The 17,487-nt window shown below is 37.3% G+C and overlaps 1 protein-coding gene and 1 pseudogene across 5 annotated transcripts in view; both read left to right on the forward strand.

Annotated features, from left to right (window-relative positions):
* Positions 1-17,487, forward strand: part of PEAK1 (pseudopodium enriched atypical kinase 1) — a 384,683-nt gene that overhangs the window by 111,055 nt on the left and 256,141 nt on the right. The gene's annotated exons all lie outside the window — the stretch shown is intronic.
* LOC128588727 (ubiquinone biosynthesis monooxygenase COQ6, mitochondrial-like) lies at positions 13,190-14,559 on the forward strand (annotated as a pseudogene).

Genomic DNA, 17,487 nt, shown 5'->3' on the forward strand with positions numbered 1-17,487 from the left:
AATTCCTCTACTGGGTATATACCCAGAAGACCAAAAATCACATTATAACAAAGATATTTGTACCGGAATGTTAATTACAGCCCAATTCATAATTGCTAAGTCATGGAGAAAGCCCAAGTGCCCATCGATCCATGAATGGATTAATCAATTGTGGTGTATGCACACCATGGAATATTATGCAGCCTTAAAGAAAGGTGGAGACTTTACCTCTTTCATGTTTACATGGATGGAGCTGGAACATATTCTTCTTAGTATCTCAAGAATGGAAGAAAAAGTATCCAGTGTACTTAGCTCATCTATGAAACTAATTTATGGCTTTCATATGAAAGCTATAACCCAGCTATAACCTAAGAATATGGGGAAGGGGGAGAAGGAGGGGAGGGAAGAGTGGAGGATGGGCAGAGGAAGGGTGATTGGTGAGATCACACCTACGGTGCATCTCACAAGGGTACATGTGAAACTTACTAAATGTAGAATATAAATGTCTTAACACAATAACTGAGAAAATGCCAGGAAGGGTATGTTAACCAGTGCAGTGTGATGAAAATATGTCAAGTGGTATATAAAACCAGTGTTTGGTGCCCCATGATTGCATTGAGGTACACAGCTATGATTTAATTAAAAAGAAAAAGAATGTAAATGGACTGACTAAACTCTGCAATCAAAAGACAAAGTGGCTGAAATGATTAAAAGATAAGACCCATCTATATATTGTCTGCAAAAAACACTTCACCTATAAAGACAAAAACATACTGTAAATATAAAGAGATAGAAAAAGAAGTTCTATGCAAATGGAAGCCAAAAAAGAGCAGGAGTAGCTATACTTCTCCTAGGTAAAATAGATTTCAGGACAAAAACTGAAAAAGATAGAGAAGATCATTATATAATGATAAGGGGGTCAAGAGCATATGACAGTACTAATTACATATGAACCCAAAACTGGAGCACCCAAGTATATAAAGGAAATATCAGAGTTAAAGAAAGAGATAAATACCAATACAACAATAGTTGGAGACCTCAGTGCCCCACTTTCTGCATCAGACAGACCATTCGGACAGAAAATTAACAATAGATATTTCCAGAATGTTTCATCCAGCAGCTGCAAAATATACATTCTTCTTCTTAGCTCATGGATCATTCATTTTCAAGGATAGCCCATATGTTAGGCCACAGAACCAAGTCTTTAATAATTAAAAAACAAACCAACAAACAAAAAAAAAAAAACTGAAACCATATCAAGTATTTTTTCTAACCACAATGGAATAAAACTAGAAATCAGTTGCAAGAGAAACACTAGAAACTATACAAACACATGGAAATTAAATAGTAGGTTCCAGAATGACCAGTGGGTCAATGAAGAGATTAACAAAGTTAAATTTAAAAGTTTGTTGAAACAAGTGAAAACACAACAGCCCCAAATCTGTGGGATACAAAAATCAGTGCCAAGAGGAAAACTGGCAGCAATAAATGTCTACATTAAAAAAGTAGAAAAGCTTCAAATTGTTAAGTTTACTGGAAAATGGTGTTAGAAACTAAGATCTAAAAGATACTATTTTTTTCTTAGTATTCTTTTTCTGATTCTGATTTTTCCTCCATTTTTTTTTAAGACTTCTGATAAACCAACATAAATTTTGGTGTGTTGAATGTATGTTGACTCATTATGTATCTATTTCTAACTACTTCGTCGCTCCCTTCCTTCTCTCTTAGATAGATCTTTCAGTCAGGGTTGGCCTGTGATATAATGCTTGCCAGGGAGATGTAAGTATAAGTCTGCTGGGAGGGCTTTCTTTCTATACTCAAAAGTCAAAACTAAAGGGAGGATATATCTTGGGGCCTTTAGCCTTCTTCTTGCCAGAAATTTAGAATTGATGCCTATAGACAGGTTCAGCATGAGTATGAGAACAAATTTGAGGGAATAGAAGGAATCTGGTTGTAGTGGAATCTGGAACCATGCTTGGTCTGCCCAATTCTAGACTTTGCCTAAAATAAAGTAAGTTCTTGTATGTTTAAACTGTTGTTACTTCTGTGTAGCCTTAGTCAATTCAGATGTCATCCTCGTTGGCAGAATTATTTTTAACTTATTTACAAAATATTTGTTGAGGACCTGCCACGTGTTAAGGCTCAATAAAGTGGAAGACCAAGAATAGTGCAGTATCAGTTTTACCCCTATTTCTCCTGAACTCAGGTTTGATAATGATGTACAGAATAGGATAATTATATGAGTAATTATAATTAAAAATGAAATGTAGTAATATTTGTCATTTACTTGGTCAGCGTCACCGGTCATCTGTTTTCTTATTGTATTGTCTGTATCCTCAAAAGGTTTCACTGTTTACCTCATTCCAGAACAGAAACCTGCGAACAGTTATAGTCCCTTTTCTCTAATTCCCCAGATACATTTGATTACCACACTCTATTTTTCCTACTTTGTAAATATTTTTGTCCCATTTTATTTCCTTTCTTCCTCCACTGGTTTTGACAGTCATTAATTTCTCTCATATAGATCATACAACCCTTCATACCTGCCATTCATCCCACCCCACAACACCGTCTAAGTAGTCTTTCTAAAAGACAGAGTAAAATCTTGTTTCTTCAGTAAAATTATGTATTGGCCCTGCATAGTCTCCAGTGTAAAGATCCTGAAGGATGTGACCCAGCTCTGTCTTATGACAGTGTCCCCACATATACCCCATATCACCAGACACACTCCTGATTTCATTCTAGACATTTTACAAATTCTGTCTTCAGTTTTCTGTGTATGACCTCCTTTATCTCAGAACATTACTTCAAGCCCTAAATTCTTACTATATTCCCAGTACCTTTTAGTCCTTTAAGACTCAAACCTGGTCTTTCAGAAGACTTTCCTGAATTCTCCATCTCAAAGGTTCCTGTACTCAACCTCCATTATCACATAATAATTCTGGCCGTAATCATATTGGAAATACTTCTTTATTTTATCCACTTTCCATTTCATTGCTATCACTTTTTCCTAATAACCTATTTAAATGGTCTCTTCTGAACCTACTTTAAGAACTTGTAAAATCTATTTTTTACCCAGTATCCAGTGATATTTTCAAATTCCAGATCTGATCATTGTGGCCCTGTGTCTAAAAAAGTGGTGTCTGGTTTCCTAAGGATCTTAGACTACGGAGTGAAACCTAAAATATTCTGCATGGGGTTGATCCTGCTTAGTTCTCAAGCTTCATTTGTTTTATTTTATTTAAGCATACCATGCTCCCTCTCATCTCAGGGTCTTTGCACATTGTTATTTTCCTGTCTAAAGTATTCATCATTTAGGTTTCACCTTTCAGATCTCAGCACTTTTTCAAGCAATCTCCAAGCTAGGTTGAGGTAAGAAGCCTTTGTTATATAAGTTTTACTTACCTTGTTTTTTGTATAAACTGGTATAATTGAACAAGTTGAAGAGCAGATACTTGCATTAATTTTAACACGGACTATATCCTTTACCTTTAAAAGTAGCTTTTCTGGCGGTGCCTGTGGCTCAGTGAGTAGGGCGCTGGCCCCATATGCCAAGGGTGGCGGGTTCAAACCCGGCCCCGGCCAAACTGCAACAAAAAAATAGCCGGGCGTGTGGTGGGCTCCTGTAGTCCCAGCTGCTCGGGAGGCTGAGGCAAGAGAATCACGTAAGCCCAAGAGCTGGAGGTTGCTGTGAGCCGTGTGACGCCACGGCACTCTACCAAGGGCAGTATAGTGAGACTCTGTCTCTACAAAAAAAAAAAAAAAAAAAAGTAGCTTTTCTGCTTCCACCCGTCAAAAAACCTTCGCTTGTATATAACTGCTCATTTCTTTTCAACCCATTAGATTCCTATCCTATCTGGACTTTGTGGTCAGTTCCTTATATATGGTTCTTAGTAACCTAGATTCCTTTGCTCAAAACCTTCTCTACAATCCAAGTCATTTTCCTCCAAGTTTTAGTTTTCATTTCTTAGGGTTTTTTGGTAAGAAACAGACAAAGCAACATTTTACTTTGTTCAGAAAAAAATCTGAGTAATCTAAGTTTTGCTTATGTGGTGCTATTATAATAATAGGACCATGAGAGATTTGTAAACGGAATGATTCAGTGACCCTAAACCTAAATCTCACAGCTAGAACTTTTATATGACTTCATGAATTCCTCAAAAATATCCAAATTTGTCATAAGTTTAACATATATTATGAAGTCATAGACTTAAGGGTTGAAAGAGGCTTTAGAGTCATTGAGTTTTAGTCTAGCTACCTCATTCAGTGTTACTTAGTTTCAGTGTGGTCTCTACCACATATGTAAGAGATTGTCATTCATATAGTGGACTGCACCCTGCATCCTTACAACTTTTGTCCACTGGTTTTAGTTCTTAGCACTTTTTGTGGAGTGACCACTCATGTATTTAAGACAGCTACTATGGCTACATCTTCCCTAAGTAGTTTTTCTCCAGAAAGAATAGTTCCAGTTCCTCATATATTATGGCTTAAGTTCTTTTATCATCCTATTTGAATATATAAAGGATTTTTCTTTTAAGAGAGTCTCCTTCTGTCATCCAGCTGGAGTGCAATGGCCCATTCATAGCTCATTGTAACTTTGAATTCCTAGACTCAAGTGATCCTCCTGCCTCAGCTTCCCAAGTAGCTGGTACTACAGGCACACACCACAATACCTAACTAATTTTTTTTTTTAATTTTTTGTGGAGATGGGATCTCACAGTGTTGTCCAGGCTCGTCTCAAACTCTTGGCCTCAAGCAATCCTCTCATCTCTGCCTCCCAAAAGGCTGGGATTGCAGGCCTAAGCTATTATTCTTGGCCTGAATACATAAAATTTTGACTGAAAGCTTTGGACTACTCATCACTATGTTCTTTTCCATTATTGATTGTATGTAAAACAACTTTACATATTTTTAATGCAAATCAAAAATATACAGGAGCTAATTAGTTGAGAATCAATGAAATATTATTTGGTGATGAACTTACAGATCAGAAAAAGCTGTTCATCCAAGCTTTTTATTGTGGATTAAATAGGAGGTGGGGATAGAGGACAGGTAGGTAATAGAAACTGGTATAATTGATGGTTTATCTAACGTGCGACCACTTTCTTCACTTTATTAACCATTACATTTGCATATTACTGTCATTTTCAATCTGTGATCAGCTGCTCAATTTTATAAATACAGTATATTCAGTATTTTACCACTGCAATATGTAGATTGTTGTTTTTCTGGAGCTGTAAAGATGAGTTTTTTTCCTTGCTGGAAAATGCATGTCTGTCGTGAATTATAACTTGTGGTAGCCTTATGATGTCATCCTCCTGTTTGTGCAGAAGTGCAGATTTACCACTTGATGCTTGAATTGAGAGTTAAAAGTAGTGGTAGTAGCTTAACTTTTTGTAACCTCAAAAACCTGAGGATAATTTGTCAGGGGTTTTAAGGTTTCTCAACTTTTCCTTGATCTTATTCTGAGATAAAACCCTTGTGAAAGAAGACACATTCGTCTTTGGTGATGACATAAACTGCACTTTGCTGATCTTTACCTATTCAACTGCTATTCAAGTCAATAAAATGACTTTATTAGTGACTATTTTATTTCCAGAAAAAAATTGGAGAAGGAATATTCTCCTCTTACATGATGTTTGTGGTATTATTTATACCCCTAAAACTCAGACATTTCAAATGAAATCAATTCCTTTCCAAAGGACATCTTTCTCTGGATTTTTTTCTTCTTTTTAGATTTGATTATGTATGATGTCATCTTTTTGACCCAACTTTGAGCAGAAGTTTCAGTATTAACAGTTATCTCCTTCAATAACTTAGCTTGCTTTTTCTTCCCTCTCACTGTAACATTTGTTAAAAGGTGCAGGACCAGGAAAGGTCCTTGTGTAACATAAATAAGCATTTAATTAAGGGGTAATGCCTATGGTACCAGAGTCTATGAAGTGAAACAAAGATGCTTAATCAGCCACAAAAGCTATTTACTACTTCATAAACTCAGCACTCAGTGTCATAAATGTTATTATTGTTCTAGGACTTCAGAAAAGCAAAGAAATATCAAAATTGATTTTTCTCTACTCTTAAAGTATGGAATGTTTTCCTCCTAATAGAACTTGTAGTGAAGCTGACATTTAAGAGAATAATACATAACTGAAATTTATTAATGGCAATGTGATCAGAAGGGACTTAAATATAAATGAAGGGTATGTCAAAATAAAGTAAGAAGGAAAAGGTTTTATCTCTATTAAGTCTGAAGTTGCAGTGGGGAGTAAGTTACATAATATTGCCATATAGTTATCAACTACCAACTATAGAGTAGGAGCTAATAGATGCTTTCTATACATTAGGGTTAATTTTTAGAGCAACTCTGTAAACTAAGTTGGTGTCAGCTTTACAAATGAGGACGTGGGGAGGCGGAGCAAGATGGAGGCCGAATAACAGCTTCCTTGCATCTGGGCACTGTGAGTCTGGGGAGATAGGACTCCAGGCATTTCTGGTTGGTGGGATCTGCCTATCATCACCCCTGTGAGGATACAGGGAGTCAGGGAGAGACTTCTGGACCCCAAGAGGAGGACTAAAACAGTGGAAAAACGGCAAGTGGTCACGTGTGTTCAATCTGTCTAAACCCACCCGCAACTTCCACAGGCATGAGAACTTAAAGAGCAAGAGGAAGTGAAAGGAAAATTAGGGCAAGGAAACAGATAAAAGAAATCACTCATGAGGAAGAATCAGCAGAAAACTCCAGGCAACATGAAGAACCAGTCCAGAACAACCCCGCCAAGGGACCATGAGGTAACTACTGCAGAGGATTCCACCTATAAAGAAATGTTAGGAATGACAGAAAGGGAATTTAGAATACACATGTTGAAAACAATGAAAGAAATGACGGAAACAATGAAGGAAACTGCTAATAAAGTGGAAAATAACCAAAAGGATACCCAAAAAACAGAATCAGATGAGAGATGAACGATATGAAGAATATAAAAAGGATATAGCAGAGCTGAAGGAACTGAAACAGTCAATTAGGAAACTTAAAGATGCAATGGAAAGTATCAGCAACAGGTTAGACCATGCAGAAGAAAGAATTTCAGAGGTAGAAGCCAAAGTTCTTGAGATAACTCAGATAGTAAAAGAGGCAGAAAAGAAGAGAGAGAAAGCAGAACGTTCACTGTCAAAATTATGGGACTTTATGAAGCGTTCCAACATACGAGTTATAGGAATTCCAGAAGGGGAAGAAGAATGCCCCAGAGGAATGGAAGCCATACTAGAGAATATTACAAAAGAAAATTTCCAAAATATCACCAAACATTCTGACACACTGCTTTCAGAGGGATGTCGGACCCCAGGTTGCCTCAACTCTAACCGAGCTTCTCCAAGACACATTGTGATGAACCTGTCCAAAGTCAAGACAAAAGAAAAGATTCTGCAAGCTGACAGGAGTAAGCACCAGTTGACCTACAGGGGCAAATCCATCAGAGTGACCGCAGACTTCTCTAATGAAACTTTCCAAGCAAGAAGAAAATGGTGATCTACCTTTAATCTACTTAAACAGAACAATTTCCAGCCCAGAATTCTGTACCCTGCTAAGCTAAGCTTCAAAATTGACGGAGAAATCAAATCATTTACGGATATACAAACATTGAGGAAATTGGCCACAACAAGACCAGCTCTACAGGAAATACTTCAACCTGTTCTGCACACTGACCACCACAATGGATCAGCAGCAAAGTAAGAACTCAGAAATTAAAGGACAGAACCTAACCTCCGACTGATGCAAAAGACAAAACTAAGCAATGGACTCTCACAAAATAAGACGAATAGAATACTACCACACTTATCAATTATCTCAATAAATGTTAATGGCTTGAATTCCCCACTGAAGAGACATAGATTGGCTGACTGGATTAAAAAACACAAGCCATCCATTTGCTGTCTGCAAGAAACACACCTGGCTTCAAAAGACAAATTAAAGCTCCGGGTCAAGGGTTGTAAGACAATTTTTCAGGCAAATGGAATTCAGAAGAAAAGAGGAGTTGCAATCTTATTTTCAGATTCATGTGGATTTAAAGCAACTAAAGTCAAAAAAGACAAAGATGGTCACTTTATATTGGTCAAGGGAAAAATACAACAAGAAGACGTTTCAATTCTAAATATCTATGCACCCAATTTAAATGCTCCCAGATTCTTGAAACAGACCTTACTCAGTCTGAGCAATATGATATCTGATAATACCATAATAACAGGGGACTTTAACACTCCTCTTACACAGCTGGACAGATCCTCTAAACAGAAATTAAACAAAGATATAAGAGATTTAAATGAGACCCTAGAACAACTGTGCTTGACAGACGCATATAGAACACTCCACCCCAAAGATAAAGAATATACATTCTTCTCATCACCCCATGGAACATTCTCCAAAATTGATCATATCCTGGGACACAAAACAAATATCAACAGAATCAAAAGAATTGAAATTTTACCTTGTACCTTCTCAGACCATAAGGCACTAAAGGTGGAACTCAACTCTAACAAAAATGCTCGACCCCACCCAAAGGCATGGAAATTAAACAATCTTCTGTTGAATAACAGATGGGTGCAGGAAGAAATAAAACAGAAAATCATTAACTTCCTTGAGCATAACAACAATGAAGACACAAGCTACCAAAACCTGTGGGATACTGCAAAAGCAATTTTGAGAGGAAAATTCATCGCTTTAGATGCCTACATTCGAAAAACAGAAAGAGAGCGCATCAACAATCTCACAAGAGATCTTACGGAATTGGAAAAAGAAGAACAATCTAAGCCTAAACTCAGTAGAAGAAAAGAAATATCCAAAATCAAATCAGAGATCAATGAAATTGAAAACAAAAGAATCATTCAGAAAATTAATGAAACAAGAAGTTGGTTTTTTAAAAAAATAAATAAAATAGATAAACCTTTGGCCAGACTAATGAGGAATAGAAAAGTAAAATCTCTAGTAACCTCAATCAGAAATGATAAAGGGGAAATAACAACTGATCCCACAGAGATACAAGAGATCATCTCTGAATACTACCAGAAACTCTATGCCCAGAAATTTGACAATGTGAAGGAAATGGATCAATATTTGGAATCACACCCTCTCCCTAGACTCAGCCAGGAAGAAATAGAGCTCCTGAACAGACCAATTTCAAGCACTGAGATCAAAGAAACAATAAAAAATCTTCCAACCAAAAAATGCCCTGGTCCAGAGGCTTCACTCCAGAATTCTATCAAACCTTCAAGGAAGAGCTTATTCCTGTACTATAGAAATTATTCCAAAAAATTGAGGAAGAAGGAATCTTCCCCAACACATTCTATGAAGCAAACATCAACCTGATACCAAAACCAGGAAAAGATCCAAACAAAAAGGAGAATTTCAGACCCATCTCACTCATGAATATAGATGGAAAAATTCTCAACAAAATCCTAGCCAATAGATTACAGCTTATCATCAAAAAAGTCATTCATCATGATCAAGTAGGCTTCATCCCAGGGATGCAAGGCTGGTTTAACATACGCAAGTCCATAAACATTATCCACCATATTAACAGAGGCAAAAATAAAGATCACGTGATCCTCTCAATAGATGCAGAAAAAGCATTTGATAAAATCCAGCATCCTTTTCTAATTAGAACACTGAAGACTATGGGCATAGGTGGCACATTTCTAAAACTGATTGAAGCTAACTATGACAAACCCACAGCCAATATTTTACTGAATCGAGTAAAACTGAAAGCTTTTCCTCTTAGAACTGGAACCAGACAAAGTTGTCCTCTGTCACCTTTACTATTCAACATAGTGCTGGAAGTTCTAGCCAATACAATTAGGCAAGACAAGGAAATAAAGGGAATCCAAATGGGAGCAGAGGAGGTCAAACTCTCCCTCTTTGCTGATGACATGATCTTATACTTAGAGAACCCCAAAGACTCAACCACAAGACTCCTAGAAGTCATCAAAAAATACAGTAATGTTTCAGGATATAAAATCAATGTCCACAAGTCAGTAGCCTTCTTATACGCCAATAACAGTCAAGATGAGAAGCTAATTAAGGACACAACTCCCTTCACCATAGTCTCAAAGAAAATGAAATACCTAGGAATATACCTAACGAAGGAGGTGAAGGACCTCTATAAAGAAAACTATGAAATCCTCAGAAAGGAAATAGCAGAGGATATTAACAAATGGAAGAACATACCATGCTGATGGACGGGAAGAATCAACATTGTTAAAATGTCTATACTTCCCAAAGCAATCTATCTATTCAATGTCATTCCTATCAAAATACCAACATCGTACTTTCAAGATTTGAAAAAAATGATTCTGCGTTTTGTATGGAACCGGAAAAAACCCCATATAGCTAAGGCAGTTCTTAGTAATAAAAATAAAGCTGGGGGCATCAGCATACCAGATTTTAGTCTGTACTACAAAGCCACAGTGCTCAAGACAGCATGGTACTGGCAGAAAAACAGAGACATAGACACTTGGAATCGAATTGAACACCAAGAAATGAAACTAACATCTTACAACCACCTAATCTTCTATAAACCAAACAAGAACATACCTTTGGGGAAAGACTCCCTATTCAATAAATGGTGTTGGGAAAACTGGATGTCTACATGTAAAAGACTGAAACTGGACCCACACCTTTCCCCACTCACAAAAATTGATTCAAGATGGATAAAGGACTTAAATTTAAGGCATGAAACAATAAACATCCTCCAAGAAAGCATAGGAAAAACCCTGGAAGATATTGGCGTGGGGAAAGACTTCATGAAGAAGACTCTCGTGGCAATTACAACAACAACAAAAATAAACAAATGGGACTTCATTAAACTGAAAAGCTTCTGTACAGCTAAGGAGACAATAACCAAAGCAAAGAGACAACCTACACAATGGGAAAGGATATTTGCATATTTTCAATCAGACAAAAGCTTATTACTAGGATCTATAGAGAACTCAAATTAATCCACATGAAAAAAGCCAACAATCCCATACATCATTGGGCAAGAGACATGAATAGAACTTTTTCTAAAGATGACAGACGAATGGCTAACAAACACATGAAAAAATGTTCACCATCTCTTTATATTAGAGAAATGCAAATCAAAACAACCCTGAGATATCATCTAACCCCAGTGAGAATGGCCCACATCACAAAATCTCAAAACTGCAGATGCTGGCGTGGATGTGGAGAGAAGGGAACACTTTTACACTGCTGGTGGGACTGCAAACTAGTACAACCTTTCTGGAAGGAATTATGGAGAAACCTCAAAGCACTCAAGCTAGACCTCCCATTTGATCCTGCAATCCCATTACTGGGCATCTACCCAGAAGGAAAGAAATCCTTTTATCATAAGGACACTTGTACTAGACTGTTTATTGCAGCTCAATTTACAATCGCCAAAATGTGGAAACAGCCTAGATGCCCACCAACCCAGGAATGGATTAACGAGCTGTGGTATATGTATACCATGGAATACTATTCAGCCATTAAAAAAAATGAGACTTTACATTCTTCATATTAACCTGGATGGAAGTGGAAGACATTATTCTTAGTAAAGAATCATAAGAATGGAGAAGCATGAATCCTATGTACTCAATTTTGATATGAGGACAATTAATGACAATTAAGTTTATGAGGGGGGAAGCCGAAAGAGGGACGGTGGGAGGGGGGTGGGGCCTTGGTGTGTGTCACACTTTATGGGGGCAAGACATGATTGCAAGAGGGACTTTGCTGAACAATTGCAATCAGTGTAACCTGGCTTATTGTACCCTCAATGAATCCCCACCAATAAAAAAAAGAAATTAAGAAAAAAAAATACAAATGAGGACGTGAAGGTGAAGGTGACGTAAGTTACAAGTGCAGGTGTGTGTGATTATTCCTGTGCTCTTTCCAGTACTTTAAACTGTCAGATGAAAGCTTACATTACAGTAGTCATTTAAGTATTTTCCTTCTGCCAAATCACTGTTAATATTATATATCTAAAAAGTGTGTGCAGTGTTAATCCTTAAATTTTTAAAATTAAATCAAAAAAATTTAAAATTCTTAAATTTTTTTTTTTTTTTTTTGTAGAGACGGAGTCTCACTGTACCGCCCTCGGGTAGAGTGCCGTGGCATCACACGGCTCACAGCAACCTCTAACTCTTGGGCTTCCGCGATTCTCTTGCCTCAGCCTCCCGAGCAGCTGGGACTACAGGTGCCCGCCACAACGCCCAGCTATTTTTTTGTTGCAGTTTGGCCGGGGCTGGGTTTGAACCCGCCACTCTTGGCATATGGGGCCGGCGTCCTACTCACTGAGCCACAGGTGGTGCCCCTAAAATTCTTAAATTTTTAACCTTTTATTCATTCCTTATTCAATATTTTTTAAGTTGTGAGTGTATTCCTAGTACTTGTTAAGTATCATAAGGGGTGGGACAAAATAAGAATAGTTAGTTTTCCCCGCAAAGTCTAAAAACTAAATATTCCAGGCTTATCTACTCAGAACTTAAGAGTAGGAACATAGACACTAAGGTTCCCTTTTTCAGCATTTTCACTAAATTTTCCCCCTTCTGTTGAGTTGGACATGTAAAAGCTAAAATGCACAATCCAATTGACATCTCTGTGACCCATCTTTCAAGTCAAAATAAGGAAGGAGTGCATAGTCTGGTTGAAATGCTTTGATAGAGAGGAAGTTTCATGCCATGGGAACTTAGAAGTCATAGTTAGCATAAGACCTCCTGAAGCAGGGATGGTTTTTACAGACAATGTTTGTTTAGCCAAGGCAAAGGAAAACTGGTTAGTATAAACTCTAAGGGAAGGCTTTTGTTATGATTCTAACATTTTATGAAGCCAAACGTTTGTATTTATTAATTGCTTATACTAGTCTTTCCTTCATGACTTTAATTCTATAGATTCTTTTTTTATTTTTTTGAAACAGAGGAACTATGTCACCCTCAGTAGAGTACTCTGGCATCACAGCTCACAGCAACCTCCAACTCTTAGGCTTTAAGCAATTCTCTTGCCTCTCTCTCCCAAGTAGCTGGAACTACAGGCACCTGCCATAATGCCTGGCTCTTTTTTGCTGCAGTTGCCATTGTTGTGTAGCTGGCCTGGGCCAGGTTTGAACCCACCAGCCTCTGTGTATGTCGCTGGTGCTGTAACCATTGTGCTACGGGCGCCGAGCCACTCTATAGATTCTTTATTCTAGTAATGTTTTCAAAAAGACCGTATGTTCTTTATGAAAATGACAGCATTAGAAGTTTAAAAGTTTGGGTAGTTGATGCTTATTCCTGGCAATTTATCGTTCAGTCTTTTCATTTTACACGTGAAGAAAGTAAAGCATGTAGGGGATTGGAAGCCTCTTCGAGCTCGAAGCACTACCAAGCCTGCGGGGCTCCCAGTGCAGCAGCTCAGGTTAGCACCATCGCAGCCCAGCTTGCTTCGAGCTGGTGGGAGCTGTGCCTGCAGTTGTCCACGGAGGTCCACTGGTGTCCTGCCAGAAGTGGTCTGGTGCCTCAGCAGACACCATGTATGATGTGGTGGTGTCAGGTGGAGTCCTGGTTAAGTGTTGCCACAGCCTATGCCTTGGAACATGATACTCACTTTAATGATAAGAAAATCCTGTTCCTAGAAGCAGTTCTAAAGAAAGTAAGGGAGAAATTGTCAGTGACAGAATCAGCTCTATTTCCACTGGTTCTGCAATGCTTCTCAGTAATGGAGTGACAGTTCTTTATGGCAGCAAAGCTGTTGGCTATACCTGCCCTTGTCCATTTCCTATGATAGACTCCAGCCCCTGGGTTCCTCTTAGGTGATGGCAGCACCCTCCAGACCAAATTGTTACAGTTATAGTTCAGGAGTATGGCAGGCTGCTGGAATCCAGAATGTTAGCTTGAACGGTGACCAGTCCGCTGTTGTGGCTACTCTGCATTTATCAGAGGCCACAAAAAACAACGTAGCTGGGCAGAGATTTCTTCCCTCTGTTGCTGTTGCTCTGTTCCTACTCTCAGACACCTTGTGTTCCTTGGTTTGGTCCACATCCCATGAACATGCAGCAGAGCTGGTTCACAGGGAGGGGAAAAGTTTTGTAAATACCATTAACTGCCTTCTGGAGGGATGCTAATCACATAGACTTCATCAGCTCAGCTGGTATCATGCTGTTGCCCTTCTGAAATTCACTAAAATCACAGCTCACTAGCTACCTCCATGGGTAGCCAGGATAGCTGCCAAAACCTGAAAACTGTTTCCTCTTGGGTTGGGACACATTGCTGAGTATGTCCAGCCTCAGGTGGTGCTCAGTGGGACCCCAGCCTGTAAGAGTCCAGCCACTGACAGGACAAGGTGTCATCATGTGCTTTCGAGTTAACTTCAGTTTGATCCATCACCTTAGTACTGCAGCCTTCAAAGAGAGAAGACCCCACAGGGTATGAAACAGGTCACAGTACTACTCTTCTGGCTGCCACAGACTTTCTAAAAAGGCTATACTCCACCAGTTCTACTCTGTTGCTTAGTACATGGGGCTTGTAGGCACAAATGCAGTGTCTCCACTCAAAGAACAGATAATGGCTTTTGCAAGAAAATGAGTGCTTCTTTTCTAGGGATTTTGTTGATGAAAAAAAGAACATCCTGCCCCAAGACCATCTCACACATTTTCAAGATTTAGTTTAATAAATTAATTTTTTACTAGAAAAAAAATAAAACCCAAATAAGCTGTGATATGCTTAATGTCAGTTATGGTAAGCATCAGACCTGGGACTTGGCTTAGCTATTAGTCATGGTTTTTGTCCTCAGGCTCTAGTTGAAAAATGCATGAAGGATAGTTGTGAGATGTAGTTTAATAATAAAAATAATTTATATTTGTTATTTTTATTCACTGACTTAGAGAAGTAATTGAAGAAATATGAAGTAATAAAAATATTAGAATTGGACAGTAATCATTTATGTAAAGCATGTGGAACCTTTACTTCAGGAATTTTAGCTCTCTAATGTGGAGTCACTTAATTTCTGAAGATGTTTTTATACATGCCATATTTATAATATATAATGTAACGTGAAGATGACAAATTTAATAAAAAGAGTTCTCCTCTGAGGTAATGGTGGCAATAGAATTTGTAAGCTCAGGTTTATTCATACATTTTTCCTTCAACTGGCCTATAACTGAAGCAAAATTGATGGGAAAAGCCTGAAGTTATGGAGAGTTTGGAATTGGCATGCCTTTGGTTTACTGTGATTATCATAATGTATTTCAGCCTTGAAACTGAGCCCTGGATGAAAGAGAAAAGCAGCCAAGACAAGAAAATGCTGGAGAGACAACGTAACCTTCAGCCATCATATAAAGGAATAGTTAAGCAGTAAATGGCAAATTCTATCACACAGCCATTTCCTGGGATTTTAAATGATCATGACTGTCTTTTTTCATCATCAAGTCTGAATGACATAGGAAAGTTTTCTGTGTCTGCTGTCAGCCTTCTTCTAGTTGCCTTAACCAGAAAATAGAATGTATACAGATAAATCAAATAATTTTTGAAAAACAGTGCAGAGGTTATAAGAGCAAAAGAACAAATGGTGTCCTCAGAATTTCTATAGGGAGAGTTTAGACTTGAACTGTTTAAAAGATCTTACTGATTCTTTGTTTGACTCCTTTAAGCTCTTACTAACTAGTTACTCTTCATCTATACTTTTCTTAAAATACTCAAATAAATTTCAGGACCAAAACGAGAAATGACTAAGGAAAAGTGCACATGTTAACTACCATTACAGCAAAGCAGGTGGTGCCCTGTGTACCAATCTTTGCTAGTAAGAATAACCTACAGTGTGTGTGTGTGTGTGAATATATATATGTATACACACACACACACACACACACACACACAAAAATGAGGGCATTAGATTAGATTATTTAAGTTCCCTTCTTGTTCTAAAATTCTTTCCAAGACCCTAATCTATTATAGTTGGCTCTCAGTATCTATGGGTTCTGCATCTGTGGATTCAGCCAACTATGGATTAAAAATATTTTTAAAAAAAACAGAAGTAAAAATTTAGTATCACAACTACTTACATAGCATTCATGTTATTATAGATAGTATAAGTAATCTAGAGATGATTTAAAGTATACGGGAGGATGTGCATAGGTTATATGCAAATACAGTGCCATTTGATGTAAGAGACTTGAGCATCTGTATATCTTGGTATTTTCAGGGATCCTGGAAGCAGTTCCCCACAGATACTGAGGAACAGCTGTGTACAGAGACACTGTACTGTTTTTCTCATTCTCTCTTTTATTCCACTTTATCTACCAGTCAGATTAATTTCCAGAAAACTCCATAGTAATTATCTTATCCTTTGTCTTGGTCAGGAACTTTTATTGTCTCCTCATTATATGTATAATTTAGTCCAAACTCTGTTTCTAACTACTTTTCTAACTCTCTTTACGGACTGTCCCTTATGACCAATTTTGATTCTTTAATATCCTTCACCTCTGCTATGTGTACTTCTGTTCTTTCTATGCTCCTAATAAAATTTTGTCAAGGGACTTAATTTCTCTGGAGTTTAGTTTCCTCACCCTTATAGGGAGGATAATGCATTTAATGATCCTTATATTTACTGATTTCAAATTTATATATAAGTTTCATCTTTTAACTATTTATAGTAGTGAGTACAGAGATTACCTATATTATACATTGTACAGATAAGAAACTCAAGTCCAAGTAGGTTAGGTGATCTATATATGTAAGTCCTCAAATTTTTAATCTTGTACAGTTTACAATAGTACCTCCCAAAATGAAATATTTAGGTATGTAGACCACTATAAAAGTTTTGAGACAGTTTGTGTTGTGGGACATTATTTCTCTTCCAAGAAACACAGTCCACAACATCTTTTCTGATTCACCCAGCCAAGTTTTCAACTTGCTTGGTATATCAGTGTTGCTGGGAGGGCTTCATTTTTTTTCCATCTGTGTGGATCTTACGTTTCTTTATTTCTTTTTATCTCAAAACCTTTATAAAGATCCACATATAAATCTAAGAAAATATATACAATACTATAGGTAGAAAAGTACAAAGTACTAATTAAAGAAGATGTAAATAAATGAAGAAATAGTCTGTATTCATGGATTGAAAGACTCAGTATTGTTGTGATATCTATTCTTTCCAGATTTAATATAGTCCCTATCAAAATAAAAAAAAACCCTATTTTGTAGATGTCACCAAACTGATTCTAAAGCTGTAAGTAAGCCAGTAGAATACTGAAGAGAGTGGACAATGTTGGAGTATTCACACTACCTAATTTCAAGTAATCCAGATACTACAGTATTGGTGAAAGAATAAATACAGAATAGAATAGGGTGTCTAAAATAAATCCACATGAATATAGTCAACAGATCTTTAACAGAACAATAAATTGGAGGAAAAAAGGGCTTTAAAATAAGTGGTTCTAGAACAATTAGATGTCCATATGCAAATAGTGAACCTAGACGTAGAACTTAAAACTTATACAATAATTAACTTAAAAT

Source organism: Nycticebus coucang, chromosome 6 (assembly GCF_027406575.1).
Source record: "Nycticebus coucang isolate mNycCou1 chromosome 6, mNycCou1.pri, whole genome shotgun sequence".
NCBI lineage: Eukaryota > Metazoa > Chordata > Mammalia > Primates > Lorisidae > Nycticebus > Nycticebus coucang.